The following is a 12,749-nucleotide window of genomic DNA, read 5'->3' on the forward strand; positions in this document are numbered from 1 at the left end:
GTTTTCCTGTAATTGAGGGGGGTTTGTACGGGTAAACTGTACGGTTTTGTACTGTATAGGGTTGTATTATTATTATCTGTATAGTATGTATAAAGAAAAACCTTAAAAATAATAAGTCTGGTGCAGCAGTAGAAAATTTCACACACCCTGGGAGTAGATTTTTTTACTTTAATAAATTTATTAATTATTTTTTTATTTATTTCTTTAAACTACTACTCCCAGGGAGGTGACATGTTCTACTGCTGCTTCTGATTTTTTTTTTCCTTTTAAACCGTTATTTTTATTTTAACTTCACTACATTTGTTTACACACATATTGTGAACATAAACATTACAAAAAAAAAAAAAGGACAGAACATTAAAGGCCACCAGGGACGCAGAAGCACAAAGACAAACACACCACCACCAACAGACACACAAAATTATTTCCCCCCCCCCCTTTAGGACAAAACTCAAAGACAAACAATAACACCCAAATAATGACTGACACACAAACATTTCACAACCGGCAGAACAAAAAAATTCAATCTTTATTACTTCACCTTTATTGTTACTTTCTTTAAAGAACAACAACATGAGGCATGAATACATAGGTTTCCAATGATGCACTATCACCACAGCTATGACAGTTATTAGCTCGGGCACGTTGACAGTCCGTCTCTCCTGCTTCGCTTAACATTCTTCTCGTTCGAGAGCTCTCTACTACAATGGCATCTGGATCCTCCGCTTCAACCCCCCGGCCAAACACGTGCAGCTTGCGGACACCTGGATAGCTACTCTGATTCCCTGCCTGTAAAGAATAACACCAAACACCTTCATTAGTTTACATTATTACACAAGAATCTACACTGATCAGGCAAAACCTTTACAAGCCCATCCTTCTAAAACATCCATTACACCCTCTTGCGTGCCCACCTGGTCCTCCTCAACACTGCTCACATAGAGTAACACCCCACACCCTTTGCCTTCAAAACCAACACTGCTGCTAGTGTTAACACTACTACCTGCAATCACAGGCAAATACAAAACTCCAGAGGACCGCTCCTCGGGAACGCCGTTCCCGGGAGACCCCATCAAAATTTCATCGCTCGCCCTGCCTGGCAAAAAACCCCGGCCCGAACCGCGCCGCCGTCCAAACTTTGGCGACGAACGTCGCCTCGCGGAGCGGCCGGGACCGGGGGAAAAAAAAACCCGGCCGGGGGAGGAAAAAAAAAAATCCCCCAGCTGGGGTTTTTTTTATTCTAATTTCAAACAGCAAACTAGCTTGCTCAACCTGGAAAGAAATACACCCCACACCCCCCAAAATTAGGCACCACCACCACCTCACACCCCACCCCTCACGCAAACACACGTCCGTTCCACCGCAACCGGACATCGCCCGCTCCTTCCGGCGCTCCTCGGGAACGCCGTTCCCGGGAGACCCCATCAAAATTTCATCGCTCGCCCTGCCTGGCAAAAAACCCCGGCCCGAACCGCGCCGCCGTCCGAACTTTGGCGACGAACGTCGCCTCGCGGAGCGGCCGGGACCGGGGGAAAAAAAACCCCGGCCGGGGGAGGAAAAAAAAAATCCCCCAGCTGGGGTTTTTTTTATTCTAATTTCAAACAGCAAACTAGCTTGCTCAACCTGGAAAGAAATACACCCCACACCCCCCAAAATTAGGCACCACCACCACCACCACCACCTCACACCCCACCCCTCACCCAAACACACGTCCGTTCCGCCGCAACCGGACATCGCCCGCTCCTTCCGGCGCTCCTCGGGAACGCCGTTCCCGGGAGACCCCATCAAAATTTCATCGCTCGCCCTGCCTGGCAAAAACCCCGGCCCGAACCGCGCCGCCGTCCGAACTTTGGCGACGAACGTCGCCTCGCGGAGCGGCCGGGACCGGGGGAAAAAAAAACCCGGCCGGGGGAGGAAAAAAAAAATCCCCCAGCTGGGGTTTTTTTTATTCTAATTTCAAACAGCAAACTAGCTTGCTCAACCTGGAAAGAAATACACCCCACACCCCCCAAAATTAGGCACCACCACCACCACCTCACACCCCACCCCTCACCCAAACACACGTCCGTTCCGCCGCAACCGGACATCGCCCGCTCCTTCCGGCGCTCCTCGGGAACGCCGTTCCCGGGAGACCCCATCAAAATTTCATCGCTCGCCCTGCCTGGCAAAAACCCCGGCCCGAACCGCGCCGCCGTCCGAACTTTGGCGACGAACGTCGCCTCGCGGAGCGGCCGGGACCGGGGGAAAAAAAAACCCGGCCGGGGGAGGAAAAAAAAAAATCCCCCAGCTGGGGTTTTTTTTATTCTAATTTCAAACAGCAAACTAGCTTGCTCAACCTGGAAAGAAATACACCCCACACCCCCCAAAATTAGGCACCACCACCACCACCACCACCTCACACCCCACCCCTCACCCAAACACACGTCCGTTCCGCCGCAACCGGACATCGCCCGCTCCTTCCGGCGCTCCTCGGGAACGCCGTTCCCGGGAGACCCCATCAAAATTTCATCGCTCGCCCTGCCTGGCAAAAACCCCGGCCCGAACCGCGCCGCCGTCCGAACTTTGGCGACGAACGTCGCCTCGCGGAGCGGCCGGGACCGGGGGAAAAAAAAAACCCGGCCGGGGGAGGAAAAAAAAAATCCCCCAGCTGGGGTTTTTTTTTTTTCTAATTTCAAACAGCAAACTAGCTTGCTCAACCTGGAAAGAAATACACCCCACACCCCCCAAAATTAGGCACCACCACCACCACCTCACACCCCACCCCTCACCCAAACACACGTCCGTTCCACCGCAACCGGACATCGCCCGCTCCTTCCGGCGCTCCTCGGGAACGCCGTTCCCGGGAGACCCCATCAAAATTTCATCGCTCGCCCTGCCTGGCAAAAAACCCCGGCCCGAACCGCGCCGCCGTCCGAACTTTGGCGACGAACGTCGCCTCGCGGAGCGGCCGGGACCGGGGGAAAAAAAAACCCGGCCGGGGGAGGAAAAAAAAAAAATCCCCCAGCTGGGGTTTTTTTTATTCTAATTTCAAACAGCAAACTAGCTTGCTCAACCTGGAAAGAAATACACCCCACACCCCCCAAAATTAGGCACCACCACCACCACCTCACACCCCACCCCTCACCCAAACACACGTCCGTTCCGCCGCAACCGGACATCGCCCGCTCCTTCCGGCGCTCCTCGGGAACGCCGTTCCCGGGAGACCCCATCAAAATTTCATCGCTCGCCCTGCCTGGCAAAAACCCCGGCCCGAACCGCGCCGCCGTCCGAACTTTGGCGACGAACGTCGCCTCGCGGAGCGGCCGGGACCGGGGGAAAAAAAAACCCGGCCGGGGGAGGAAAAAAAAAAAAATCCCCCAGCTGGGGTTTTTTTTATTCTAATTTCAAACAGCAAACTAGCTTGCTCAACCTGGAAAGAAATACACCCCACACCCCCCAAAATTAGGCACCACCACCACCACCACCACCTCACACCCCACCCCTCACCCAAACACACGTCCGTTCCGCCGCAACCGGACATCGCCCGCTCCTTCCGGCGCTCCTCGGGAACGCCGTTCCCGGGAGACCCCATCAAAATTTCATCGCTCGCCCTGCCTGGCAAAAACCCCGGCCCGAACCGCGCCGCCGTCCGAACTTTGGCGACGAACGTCGCCTCGCGGAGCGGCCGGGACCGGGGGAAAAAAAAAACCCGGCCGGGGGAGGAAAAAAAAAAAATCCCCCAGCTGGGGTTTTTTTTATTCTAATTTCAAACAGCAAACTAGCTTGCTCAACCTGGAAAGAAATACACCCCACACCCCCCAAAATTAGGCACCACCACCACCACCACCACCTCACACCCCACCCCTCACCCAAACACACGTCCGTTCCGCCGCAACCGGACATCGCCCGCTCCTTCCGGCGCTCCTCGGGAACGCCGTTCCCGGGAGACCCCATCAAAATTTCATCGCTCGCCCTGCCTGGCAAAAACCCCGGCCCGAACCGCGCCGCCGTCCGAACTTTGGCGACGAACGTCGCCTCGCGGAGCGGCCGGGACCGGGGGAAAAAAAAACCCGGCCGGGGGAGGAAAAAAAAAATCCCCCAGCTGGGGTTTTTTTTTTTTCTAATTTCAAACAGCAAACTAGCTTGCTCAACCCGGAAAGAAATACACCCCACACCCCCCAAAATTAGGCACCACCACCACCACCACCACCTCACACCCCACCCCTCACCCAAACACACGTCCGTTCCGCCGCAACCGGACATCGCCCGCTCCTTCCGGCGCTCCTCGGGAACGCCGTTCCCGGGAGACCCCATCAAAATTTCATCGCTCGCCCTGCCTGGCAAAAAACCCCGGCCCGAACCGCGCCGCCGTCCGAACTTTGGCGACGAACTTCGCCTCGCGGAGCGGCCGGGACCGGGGGAAAAAAAAACCCGGCCGGGGGAGGAAAAAAAAAATCCCCCAGCTGGGGTTTTTTTTATTCTAATTTCAAACAGCAAACTAGCTTGCTCTACCTGGAAAAAAAAGTTACACAACACACACACACACACGGCCCAACACACACAAAAATAGGCAGCGCCACAACCTCACGCTCCACCCCTCACCCAAACGCACAGCCATTCTGCCACCCGCCCGCCACGACGAGCCACGGCCCCGATTCTTGGCCCGTCTGTGGGACGGCCTCACCCTGTCCCTTAAGACACCATCGCCGCTCCGCCTGACTCTGTAGAGTTAGCGCTCATAGGCAGGGACCGGGGAAGATGCCTTGCTAACTGCACCGCTCCTTCGCTGTTACTTGGATACTCCACAAAAACCTCACTCGAGGGTGTCGTGCGGGAATCCAAATCGTGCCGTGGCACCTGAAAACCACAACGGAAGAGCTCTAGGGCCGGCTGGCCGACAACTACCCTCTGCCTCGCAAAACGGCCCGTACGACCTCCGCCCCAACCGACTGTTCCGACAGATTACCATCCTGGGCTGGGGCCGCTCTCTATGCCAGCTCTGCAATGCCCAACCACCCAAATGCAACAAGAGCCATACCGAACACCGGGCAGCGCCAAGCACTGCAATGCAATATACAACCAAATATAAAGCATGCATGAACACAGTGCTATGTAACACTGGACAGTCTCAAATGGCAGGCAATACAAATACAGGGCCAGGCAACGCAATACAGAGCCGCGCAACGCAACGCAGGGGACCGGGTCACCGAACGCGAGACGGTCTCCGTTGGCGGGCGGTACAAAGGCAGAGCCGCGCAACGCAACGCAGGGGACCGGGTCACCGAACGCGAGACGGTCTCCGTTGGCGGGCGGTACAAAGGCAGAGCCGCGCAACGCTATACAGAGCCGAAGACAGAGCCGCGCAACGCTATACAGAGGACCGGGTCACCGAACGCAAGACAGTCTCCATTGGCAGGCGGTACAAAGGCAGAGCCGTGCAACGCAACACAGAGGACCGGGTCACAGAACGCAAGACAGTCTCCATTGGCGGGCAGCGGCAAGGCAGAGCGGCGCGAGGCGAGGCGGGGCGCGGGCCCACGTAACGCGAGGCAGAGCGGCGCGAGGCGAGGCGGGGCGCGGGCCCACGTAACGCGAGGCGGTCTCCGTTGGCAGGCAATACGAATACAGAGTAGCGCAATGCGATATCCAGCCAAAGACAGGGCTGCGCAAGGCGATACGACACAAAGCGCTACAAAACAAGACGTCTCAGATGGTGGTCGAAACCAACACAAATTGCGGCAAGGCAACACAACACCAGAACAACGGGTGTGTGTGAGAAGCTAGGCCGTGAGACGCAAGCCTCTAAGCGTATGTCGCGTGAAAGGGTACGAGTCTGATGTGTGGCTGAGGGAGGCCCTCCCGTTGAGTCACGAGGTTCAGAAAGGACCCCCTTGCTTTCTAAACTCCTTCTCAGAGAGGAGCCTAGGTGCGGCTAGGTCCATTCTTAGTCCCAGACTTGGTCAACGGTTTACATCTAAAGGATTACGTGTGTAGCCACATATCGGAGTCAACGTTTGCCTGTCAAAGCCCCACTAAGGACCTTCCACTGAAACAGTTTCGCAAAGTTGAAAAGAAAAACAGGTAGTTTATTGAGGCGACAGATATAAAAAGTTTGGAACTGCCGTTGATAAATGCACTTACCGCAACAATTTTGAGCTCAAGTTGATAGTTCGGCGCTTTTGTTAATGATAGTTTTCCCGGGGTAACATCCGACATAATCGGAGGCGCAAGTCTTACCAAAGAGGCGTCCCTGCTTGGGGAGGAGAGAGAGGTCCAGGCCCGTCGAGCCGTCCGGATAGTTGGAGTTCTCGTCCTCAAAAAAGAGGATTCTAAATGCCAGATTTATACTTTTGGCGAGGTGGGACTAAGTCGGGTATTGTGTGCCGATTGGCCCTTAACAAGGCTTGTTGTGGCGGAGAACGAACGTGTTCGGTCCAGAGGAGCGGCGGTCTGTTTAGTTTTACCAAAGTAAGGTCGAGCTGCGAAGGAGGCTCCCCCTCACCCCAGGCGTCACTTAGTTGATTAAGGAGTAGACCCGTCAGACGCCGCATCTTGTTAAGATGAACAAATTGCTCATCTCCTGCCCCTGTTCGGGTCCGGTGCTTATCAGTGCAAGATAAGCAAGTTGCTCGATTCCTGCTCTCGCCCAAGCTGGACTCCCCCGGGGCCCCTTCTGCTGGGTCAAAATGGCCCTGTTTTCGGCACCGACAAGCCTGGACTAGTCCGGCATCCCACGGCATATAGAGATGAAAGATGGTATCAAACTTCAATTGAGGCGGAAGTTTCTAGAGCACGACTGCGAGTCCGGCACAGACCACCTCCACAAAGGCCACCTCGCAGAAACATCTGCGACGCGAGGCGCGCTTTAAGCTCCGATCGCGAGACGAGAAACGCTCGACGGGCCGTATTCCGAAGCGACGAGGCGTCGCTGACCCCGCGGATGCTCGCCGAGCGCACGCGGCGGAACCTAGAGACCTGCCGTAAGGCGCCGTACGCATGAAAAGCGCGGATCACGCAAATGACGCTGCAACGCTGAGAGAGACCAGAATGTTTACGCCCGGCACGATGGACCCGGGACCCCTATCCGTCCCTAGACTCGAGGCAGACTAAATAGCCCTCTGCTACCCTGACGTTAAACCACCTGCTGGCCCCGCCCCCAACCACCGGGTTTGCCCCTTAAATTACCTTTCAGAGGGCAGAATCCAGATTCCCTTCTCATGGGGAAAAGGTCATCTAACCGGGACGCTCCCCCATCCGCCGGGTTCCGCTTCATCCCTCACGAGACAGAGCGTCGCCGGTCGCCGACGTGCCGCCCGGCGTCGACCTCCGCTGCGACGAAGCCCTCCTTGGAAACGCCTTCATCTCGCCCGTCCCTTTTCCTCGGCCGCTCGGAGTCGGATTCTTCGGCCTGCCGTGCCGAGGCCTGACCGCCACCTGCAAAACTCAAAGGACGGGATGTGATTTTAGCTACGTCTATAATACGACACCTCAGAAAACTGCTACGTCAGCGCACCTGTCATCGCTCGCCTCGCTTAAGTTCGCTCCGGTGCGGATATCCCGTTCGCGCATCGATTCGCGCCTAGAAAATACAACCGGAAAAGCGTGCGCTAGGCGGAGTCGCCGACACGCCCATCCGCTGACGTCGGACGCCGGCCCGCCTTTGTCCGGCGCTCCTCTCGCCTCTTCCGGGGGCCTGTGACGCGCGGCTTGTCGCTCGGCCTCTGACAAACCCAAACAAACTGTGCAAAGTAAGGCGGTGGCCGCTGACCGGTAGCTTGACGAGACCGAAAGGTCCGTCATCTTTTCTGCATAAGCCTTCTAACTAGAGCTAAAACAAACAGAGAAGAGATACACCGAACCCCAAATATACCAACTAAGGCACATTTGAGATTGAACTCGCTCAACTGCCGCACAAACTGCTGCTCCCAGGAGGCCAGAGTACAGCTTCTGACCCCCGCCAATGCAATAAAACTGTGACAGCTGTCTACAGATACTTGCCCAGAGATGGACTGTAGCGTCTTCACCAAAAGACTCCGGTCACGCCAATGTTTTACCGCCACGCCACAAAGCTACGCTACCCCTGTCTTTAACATTGCTACACCCCTGGGTGGAGCGGTTCCGACCCCGACACGGCGCACGGACTCCGCAAACGCGACCGTGAGACACGAGAAGGCCGCGAGCAAGAACGGCTACCGTGGCGAAGGTAAGACTGGCGAGGAAGCCCTGCGGCACCGCGACGTTGCGGATGCTTTATAGCGGCCCCGGGAAAGAGGCGACGGCCTTGGCCGGCGAGAGAAAGAGGCTGTCAAAACTGACATGACAGATGCATCAGAGGCCGGGTTTTAAGATCTAAGGCCTTTAAAAACGTGGGGAATGAAACCTGAGAAAAGAACTCGGGGCAAACGTACCGCTCGGAGGAGCTGCTGGCAGCGCCCGGCTTGGCGCCGCGATAGACGTCCGCTCAGAAACATCTACGACACGATGCACGCCAAACAGAGCTATGCTTTAAGCTATAACTACAAGAGAGAAACTGGCTTGATGAGCTCAATACCAATGAGCACAGATATTCAAGACTCATGAGATCTAATAAGGTACCTGGTGATCACAAAAAGCAGCGGAGGCATCGAGACCCGAGGGAGGTGCGGCGTAGAGCATAAGACAGACAACGCAACCTACGCGACACAACCGCACGCGGGCTTAAAGCGCCCTGCCCGGCGCGGTCTAGCACGGTGCCGACGAGTAACTCGCTCCCTTTGCCTACCCGAAGGCGACCGCTCCCGGACAGCCCTCTCCCGTACGCTAACTTTAAAAGCCATCCCCTGCAACTCCCAAACTTGTCCGGACCTACCTTCTTACGGCGCTCTGCTCTCCTCCTCTGCCGCTCTTCGGTGGGCATCTAGCCAGTCCGCATCTGGAAAAATCACACCGAGTTATCAAACAAGTCACCCAGATGCCGAGCGAGAGCCAAACAATTCCGGACGGGCCGTATCGGCACGCTAACCGTACGCTCCTGTTGCTATTCCGCCTATCCCCGACTCGACAGCCCTGGGCAGAGCAGCTCCACACACACACACACACACACCACACACAGAGACGGACGCTACACAGAACGCTACAAACAACGTGACTCACAAACGAGAGAACGCTCTCAGCGAGAGGAATGACTCCCGGACCGGAGAGGCTGCCGAACAAGGCGACCTATAGGGCACGACGCCCGGGTGAGGAAGCTCTATGGCAACCCCAGAAGAGAATTGACCGTAAATGGCCCGTTATAAGAAGTTACTGTCAAAACCGAGGCGATGGGTGCAGCAAGAAGCCCGTCTTCAAGACCTAAGAAGGTAAGGATGCAGGGAGGAAGACCCAGTCCCTGAAAATGGATAGCGGGAGAGCAGAACTCCGGACGCAGCCTGGTATAGCGCTGCAAATAGAGGACCCGCCAGAAACTTCCGACACGCAAGAACGATCCACGCCGTGAGCTCGCTGTGCGAGAAAAGAAGCGCCCGATTGGCGGTACGCTGACAAGTACCGGCGTTCGAGAGCCTAGGGACGGCGCCCGAGAAGCGTGCCGTGCCCCTCGAGTGCAAAGAGGGCGTTGAGACCCGAGGAAGGGCTAAGACACACAGGACGAGACACGCATACATAACACAGGCTGGAACTGCCCTGCCCGGTCTAGCATCGTGGTGACATGTAACCCGCTCCCTTTGCCCAGCCAAGGGGAACTGCTCCCAGACAGCCCTCTCCCCGGCGCTAGCCATAAAACCCCTCCGCCACAACCCCCAAACTCGCTCCCTCCCCGGCCACGGTCCCTCAACTTAGCTTTCCGAGGGCCGGGGATCCGAATCCATCGGCAACAAAAACATCAACGCCGCGCATTGGCTAACTGGGATGTTCCTGCAGTCGCCCGGTACCTCTTCATCAGCTACAATAGAAAACAGAACACAAACAAAACAGCACTGTCAGTCAGCGTTGCATCAGCCGGCCAACACCAACCTCTCCCATGACACCCCCTTCCTCTGAAGCACCGTGTCTTTCTGCTCACCTGCTCGGTCCAGAGACGGACCCTGCAGCTGTCCTCACTTGCAGCACCTAAGACGCCAAGAGACACAAAATTACTCCTATGTTTGTCAGAAGTCACCACTCCCACAATCGCCCTCGCCATTCCTCCAGCTCACCTCAAATGACCGACCCACCTCCTTACGGCGCTCTGCTCCCCTCCTGTGCTGCTCTTTGGTGCGCTTCCTCTCTCTCTGGATCTGAAAGAAAAAAAACAAACCAAACTAATTAAACAAGTCGGCCAGATGCCGAGCGAGAGCCAAACAATTCCAGACTGGCCATACTGACACACTAACCGTACACTTCTATTGCTATTCCGCCTAACCCTGGACTCGACAACCCGGGGCAGAGCAGCTCCACGCCCAAGACACGCACGCGCAGGGATCAACGCTACACAGAATGCTGCAAACAACACAAATCACAAGTGAGAGAAAACTCTCAGCGAGAGGAATGACTCCCGGACCGGAGAGGCTGCCCAACAAGATGACCTACAGGGCGTGACGCCCGGGCGCAGAAGCTCTATGGCAACGCCTAAAGAGAAGTGAACGTGATGGCCCGTTATAAGAAGTGACGGTCAAAACCAGGGGGAGGGATGCGGCAAGAAGCCTCTCTTCAAGACCTAAGAATGTAACGATGCAGAGGAGAAGCCTCGGTCCCTGAAAAGGAACGGCTGGAGAGCAGAGCTCCCGATGCAGCCAGGGATGAGGCTGCAAGAAAAGGACCCGCCGGAAGCTTCCGACACGCAAGAACGATTCACACCGTAAGCTTGCTAGGCAAGCAAAGAAGCGCCCCATTGGCGCTACACCAGTGAATACAGGCGTTTGAGAGCCTAGGGATGGCGCCCGAGAAGCACGCCGTGCCCCTTGAGCGCAAAGAGGGCGTTGAGACCCGAGGAAGGGCTAAGACACGGAAGACGAGACACACAACAAACATACCACAGACACAGGCTGGAACTGCCCTGCCCAACACAGCCTAGTATTATGTTGACAAGTAACCCGCTCCCTGTGCCCGCCCAAGGGGACCGCTGCCAGACAGCTCTTGCCCCTACGCTAACCGCAACACATCTCCCCTGTGACCCCCGAACTTGCCCCCTCCTCGGCCCGCTCCCTCCCTGGCCCCGGTCCCTCGACTTAGCTTTCAGAGGGCCGGGGATCTGAATCCGTCCACAACGAACAACACGCGCATCGTGCGTCGGCTAACTGGGATCTTCCTGCAGTCGTCTGGACCCTCTTCACCTACAGTAAAAACATTACCAAAACAAACAAAACATTGTTGTCAGTCAGCATCGCACCGGTCAACACCAACCTCGCCCACGACACCCCCCTCCTCAGAAGCACCGTGTCTTTCCGCTCACCTGCTCGGTCCAGAGACTGACTCCTGCAGCCGTCATCCCTCGTGGCACCTAGGACGCCAAGAGACGACACAAAATTACTCCTACGTTTGTCAGAAGTCACCGCTCCCACAACTGCCCTCGCTGCTCTTCCAGCTCACCTCAAACGGACATCCAGTCCAAAAGGCGGCCGCACAGCCCCTACAAGACCAGAAGGAAAAGCTCAAACTAGGTGCTATAGAGTGCTTTGCTATTAGACACTGACAAGCGCCTCACCTTCTCGGAACGCTCGTCGGCACGCGGCTTCGCCCCTCCGAGGCTCCCTGCGGCACCTGCCAAAAATCAAGCGAGAGGCACGTGCTGAGACGCTGCCCAAAACTGCGGCTTGCCCGCACCGATTCCTACCTCCCCCTCCTTGACCTCAGCCGCTTGCTCACCTGGCCTCCGTCGTTTTGGGCTGCCGTCCTTGCGCCCCACCTAAAAAACACAAACAAAGGATCCCTGTATCTTAACCAGCAGTGCAACACCGGAAAAATAACTGCTGTACTTCAGCCCGCTAGTCGCCGCTCACCAGGCCCGAGTCACCTCCCGTGTCTGTGTCCTACGGGGTCCGTATCCAGCTTTGCACCTTCAAAATAAAAAGCCACACACAAATGTTAATGGAGTCATATAGGCACCAGCCACATCTTCCCTCCGACTCCACTGGCCGACCCACCTCCTTACGGCGCTCTGCTCCCCTCCTGTGCTGCTCTTTGGTGCGCTTCCTCTCTCTCTGGATCTGAAAGAAAAAAAACAAACCAAACTAATTAAACAAGTCGGCCAGATGCCGAGCGAGAGCCAAACAATTCCAGACTGGCCATACTGACACACTAACCGTACACTTCTATTGCTATTCCGCCTAACCCTGGACTCGACAACCCGGGGCAGAGCAGCTCCACGCCCAAGACACACACGCGCAGGGATCAACGCTACACAGAATGCTGCAAACAACACAAATCACAAGTGAGAGAAAACTCTCAGCGAGAGGAATGACTCCCGGACCGGAGAGGCTGCCCAACAAGATGACCTACAGGGCGTGACGCCCGGGCGCAGAAGCTCTATGGCAACGCCTAAAGAGAAGTGAACGTGATGGCCCGTTATAAGAAGTGACGGTCAAAACCAGGGGGAGGGATGCGGCAAGAAGCCTCTCTTCAAGACCTAAGAATGTAACGATGCAGAGGAGAAGCCTCGGTCCCTGAAAAGGAACGGCTGGAGAGCAGAGCTCCCGATGCAGCCAGGGATGAGGCTGCAAGAAAAGGACCCGCCGGAAGCTTCCGACACGCAAGAACGATCCACACCGTAAGCTTGCTAGGCAAGCAAAGAAGCGCCCCATTGGCGCTACACCAGT

General features: G+C 56.0%; 2 long non-coding RNA genes across 3 annotated transcripts; both read right to left on the reverse strand.

The window, feature by feature from the left end:
- Positions 1 to 637: 637 nt before the first annotated feature.
- On the reverse strand, positions 638 to 9,269 carry LOC129198747 (uncharacterized). Of its 2 annotated transcripts, XR_008574519.1 has the most exons (5): positions 8,828 to 9,269; positions 7,493 to 7,558; positions 7,165 to 7,413; positions 4,664 to 4,836; positions 638 to 789 (listed from the first exon to the last, which is right to left on the reverse strand). It is a non-coding gene; the product is annotated as an uncharacterized LOC129198747 (long non-coding RNA). The 2 variants fall into 2 exon arrangements; XR_008574520.1 differs by lacking the exon at positions 4,664 to 4,836.
- Positions 9,270 to 11,635: 2,366 nt separating this feature from the next.
- Positions 11,636 to 12,211, reverse strand: LOC129198778 (uncharacterized). Its single transcript, XR_008574527.1, has 4 exons — positions 12,078 to 12,211; positions 11,934 to 11,990; positions 11,783 to 11,839; positions 11,636 to 11,694 (listed from the first exon to the last, which is right to left on the reverse strand). It is a non-coding gene; the product is annotated as an uncharacterized LOC129198778 (long non-coding RNA).
- Positions 12,212 to 12,749: the final 538 nt, after the last annotated feature.

Source organism: Grus americana, chromosome 35, assembly GCF_028858705.1.
Source record: "Grus americana isolate bGruAme1 chromosome 35, bGruAme1.mat, whole genome shotgun sequence".
Taxonomy (NCBI): Eukaryota; Metazoa; Chordata; class Aves; order Gruiformes; family Gruidae; genus Grus; species Grus americana.